This window comes from Terrapene carolina, unplaced genomic scaffold (assembly GCF_002925995.2).
Source record: "Terrapene carolina triunguis isolate 2854851 unplaced genomic scaffold, T_m_triunguis-2.0 Scaffold431, whole genome shotgun sequence".
NCBI lineage: Eukaryota > Metazoa > Chordata > Testudines > Emydidae > Terrapene > Terrapene triunguis.
Genome location: NW_020664782.1, coordinates 337,192 through 342,111, shown reverse-complemented (window position 1 = coordinate 342,111; position 4,920 = coordinate 337,192). Strand labels below are relative to the sequence as shown.

The 4,920-nt window shown below is 46.8% G+C and overlaps 1 long non-coding RNA gene across 1 annotated transcript in view; it reads right to left on the bottom strand.

Moving 5' to 3' along the window:
• Positions 1-4,920, bottom strand: part of LOC113407841 — a 24,492-nt gene that overhangs the window by 1,142 nt on the left and 18,430 nt on the right. The window contains exon 2 of the long non-coding RNA XR_003370123.2: positions 827-925. This is a non-coding gene — a long non-coding RNA (uncharacterized LOC113407841). The remainder of the gene's footprint in view (positions 1-826; positions 926-4,920) is intronic.

The following is a 4,920-nucleotide window of genomic DNA, read 5'->3' as shown; positions in this document are numbered from 1 at the left end:
GGGAGGGGGTGCCGAGGAGCTGGAGGGGGGGTGCCGTGGGGGAGGGGGTACTGAGGAGCTGACTCTGGGGTGCCGTGGGGGGAGGGGCCGGTGGTAGCCTGGGGAACGGCACTCTTACTACTGCGCAGCCTGCAGAGCCGCCCCCCTCCAGACCCCGAACTCCGCCACCGTCTCCTAGCAACGTCTGGGGGGGCTGGCGCTGGGGGGCACGAGTGAGCGGGGAGGCGAGCACAGAAAAGCACCAACCGCCGCCCCCAGCTATTCAGCTTTGTGGCTCAGGCTCGGATATGGCCAGGCCCATGTCCCGCCCCCACTGACCCACCCGACACCACCCCCTAAGCCCCCCCTCCCTCCCTGGGGTGTCTGTCCCAGTCTCCTCACTTCAATCCCCCTCCCGCCCTGGCTCCAAAGCCCCTCATCCCATCCCCTCCTCTCTGCTGCAGAGCTGCTCCTAGAGCTAATGCCCGAGCCGATGCTAGCTGGGGACGCGCTGGGAGCTGCTGGCCTTCGCCCCCCGCGGGCCCTACGTGACACCCTCCCATAGACGCACCAAGGCGAGGCATCACAGCCAGTGAGCCTGGCCAGTGCCTCCCACTGCAGCCTGGCTTGGGGGCGGCCTGCCAGCTGGGCACTGCTTGTCTGGGTGTGGGAGACCCCTGCCCGCAGCCCATGGGAAGGGATGCGGAGCAGCTGGGGAGTGTCTGGGACAGGACGGGGGCAGGGGCTGTCCGGCCTCGGGGGGTGCTACGCCAGCACCATGACGGGCGACAGCCCCGAGAGCTGCCGGGTTGGGCCCTGGAGAGCACAGGCTGAGCGGGCGACTCACCATCAGGTCGGTCCGGGCTGAGAAGGCCTGGATGTAGGAGCTGTAATGGGCCTCGTCCATCTGGTTCAGGATGGCTGCCATGCAGGCCACGTAGTGACTCTGAGGAGAGACAGCCCCGGGGAGTTAAACTGGATATAAACTGGACATTAGGAAGTTTAGACTTGAAATTAGACGAAGGTTTCTAATCATTCGAGGAGTGAAGTTCTGGAACAGCCTTCCAAGGGGAGCAGTGGGGGCAAAAGACATATCTGGCTTCAAGACTGAGCTTGATAAGTTTATGGAGGGGATGGTATTGTTATAGAAATTTCTGTCCGTTCCAGCTGAGGAATAAGGAGAGGCGGACACAGCTAATCAAGCAAGGAGCCCCGGGAGGGGCGATCCGTTTATTTCAATTGCAATTGGGTTCGAGCTCATAAGTCAGCAAGAACAAAGAAAACACTTACACCAAACATTATATGCAGTTGACTATGATAATCTATTGCTCTATGATTGGCCAAAATTTGCTATCATTACCATACAGAATTAGCAAGCTACATGTATCTGCCCCTCTTATGACCCCTTATTGTTCATCTACTTGCCCCCTCCTCCTTGCTTATTTTGCAAACCAAGCAGTTAGGTATCTGCAGGACACAGGCTCAGAAAGTTCCATTGTCTGCAGGTTTGGAGTTTGGCTACATTTCCTCTCGAAGGAACTTCCTGGGTTAAGACAACCTATAGCTGACCCTGTGTGTACGTGACAAATTTGCCCCCTGGCAGTTAAGTAGAATAATTTTATATCAGTATGATGGATAGCCTCATTTTGGCAATTAATTGATCTTTCACTATTAGCAGTAAATATGCCCAATGGCCTGTGATGGGATGTTAGATGGGGTGGGATCTGAGTTACTACAGAGAATTCTTTCCTGGGTGCTGGCTGGTGAGTCTTGCCCACATGCTCAGGGTTTAGCTGATCGCCATATTTGGGGTCGGGAAGGAATTTTCCTCCAGGGCTGATTGGCAGATGCCCTGGGGGGTTTTTGCCTTCCTCTGCAGCGTGGGGCCCGGGTCACTTGCTGGAGGATTCTCTGCACCTTGAGGTCTTTAAACCACGATTTGAGGACTTCAATAACTCACGCATAGGTTAGGGGTTTGGGTGGGTGAGATTCTGTGGCCTGCGTTGTGCAGGAGGTCGGACTAGATGATCATAATGGTCCCTTCTGACTTTAAAGTCTATGAGTCAACAGGACAGATGCTGAGTGACCCAGGCCTTGGGGTGCAGCGAACCAAGCGATTGCTCTCTGGTGTCCCCTGGCCTGACCCCCGGCCTCAGCCCGCCCATAGAATCATAGGACTGGAAGGGACCTCGAGAGGTCATCTAGTCCAGTCCCCTGCACTCATGGCAGGACTAAGTATTATCTAGACCATCCCTGACAGGTGTTTGTCCAACCTGCTCTTAAAAACCTCCAATGATGGAGATTCCACAACCTCCCTGGGCAATTTATTCCAGTGCTTAACCACCCTGACAGTTAGGGAGTTTCTCCTAATGTCCAACCTAAACTGCCCTTGCTGCAATTTAAGCCCATTGCTTCTTGTCCTATCCTCAGAGGTTAAGAACAATTTTTCTCCCTCCTCCTTTTATGTACTTGAAAACTGTTATGTCCCCTCTCAGTCGTCTCTTTTCCAGACAAAACAAACCTAATTTTTTCAATCTTCCCTCATAGTCATGTTCTCTAGACCTTTAATATTTTTTGTTGCTCTTCTCTGGATTCTCTCCAATTTGTCCACATCTTTCCTGAAATGTGGCACCCAGAACTGGACACAATACTCCAGTTGAGGCCTAATCAGCGTGGAGTAGAGCGGAAGAATTACTTCTCATGTCTTGCTTACAACACGCCTGCTAATACATCCCAGAATGATGTTCGGTTTTTTTGCATTTCTAGGGTACCTGTCAATTAATCACAGTTAACTCAAGCAATTAACTAAAAAAAATTAATCACGATTTAAAAAATTAATAGTGATTAATCGCACTGTTAAACAATAGAATACCAATTAAAATGTATTAAATATTTTTGGATGTTTTTCTACATTTTTGAATATATTGATTTCTATTACAACACAGAATACAAAGTGTACAGAGCTCACTTGATATTATTTTTTATTACAAATATTTGCATTTTAAAAATGACAAACAAAAGAAATAGTCAACCTTCTGCTGGTGGCAGCTGACTCAGATGATGAAAATGAGCATGCATCAGTCTGCTTTGCTTTGGATCGTTATTGAGCAGAACCCATCATCACCATGGATGCATGTCCCCTGGAATGGTGGTTGAAGCATGAAGGGACACATGAATCTTTAGCGGATCTGGCACGTAAATATCTTGCAATGCCAGCTACAACAGTGCCATGCGAACGCCTGTTCTCACTTTCAGGTGACATTGTAAGCAAGAAGCGGGCAGCATTATCTCCCGTAAATGTAAACAAACTTGTTTGTCTGAGTGATTGCCTGAAGTAGGACTGAATGGACTTGTAGGTTTTACATTGTTTTATTTTTGAATGCAGTTATTTTTTGTACATAATCCTACATTTGTAAGTTCAACTTTCATGATAAAGAGATTGCACTACAGTACTTGTATGAGGTGAACTGAAAAATACTCTTTTTTTGTTTTTTACAGTGCAAATATTTGTAATTAAAAATAAATATAAAGTGAGCACTGTACACTTTGTATTCTGTGTTGTAATTGAAATTAATACATTTGAAAATGTAGAAAACATCCAAAAATATTTAAATAAATTGTATACTATTATTGTTTAACAGCGCGATTAATCACGTGATTAATCACAATTCATTTTTTTAATTGTGCAATTAATCACGATTACTTTTTTAATCGCTTAACAGCCCTAGTCATTTCTCATTTTGTACGTGTGCAATTGATGGCTCCTTCCTAAGTGGAATACTTTGCTTTTGTCCTTATTGAATATCATCCTATGTACTTCAGACCATTTCTCCAGTTTGTCAAGATCATTTTGAATTCTAATCCTGTCCTCCAAAGCACTTGCAACCCCACCCAGCTTGGTATCATCCGCCAACTTTATAAGTGTCCTCACTGTACCATTATTTAAATCAGTGATGAAGATATTGAACAGAACCGATCCCGTCAGGACCCCACTCGTTATGCCCTTCCAGCATGACTGTGAACCACTGATAACTACTCTCTGGGAAGGATTTTCTAACCAGTTTTGCACCCATCTTATAGTAGCTCCAGCTAGGTTGCATTTCCCTAGTTTGTTTATGAGGTCATGCGAGACTGTATCAAAAGCCTTACTAAAGTCAAGATATACCACGTCTACTGCTTCCCCCCATCCACAAGGCTTGTTACCCTGTCAAAGAAAGCTATCAAGTTGGTTTGACACAATTTGTTTTTGACAAATCCAGGCTGATTGCTACTTATCACCTTATTATCTTCTAGATGTTTGCAAATTGATTGCTTAATTATTTGCTCCATTATCTTTCCGGGTACAGAAGTTAAGCTGACTGATCTGTAATTCCCCGGGTTGTCCTTATTTCCCTTTTTATAGATGGGCACTAGATTTGCCCTTTTCCAGTCTTCTGGAATCTCTTCCGTCTTCCATGACTTCTCAAAGATAATCGCTACTGGCTCAGATATCTCCTCTGTCAGCTCCTTGAGTGTTCTAGGATGCATTTCATCAGGCCCTGGGGACTTCAAGGCATCTAATTTGTCTTAGGGCTGGTCTACACTGGCAATTTACAGCGCTGCACCTTTCTCGCTCAGAGGTGTGAAAAAACACCCCCCTGAGCACAGCGAGTTGCAGTGCCAGTGTAGACAGTGCCCCAGCGCTGGGAGCTGTGCCCCTCGTGGAGGTGGGTTTTTTAGAGTGCTGGGAGAGGCCATGGCAGCACTTTAACATTGCCAGTGTAGACAAGCCCTAAATGTCCTTTAAGCGGTAAAGGCTAAAATCTTTTTCTTTAAAATAATTAAGCAGGGTTTAACCATAAATTAAATAAAGATGGAGATGGAGCTAACACATCTGTCTTTGGGCCTGATCCTGCAAAAGCCTGCCCATCAGACTAACTTTACTCATGTGAGTACATTGAG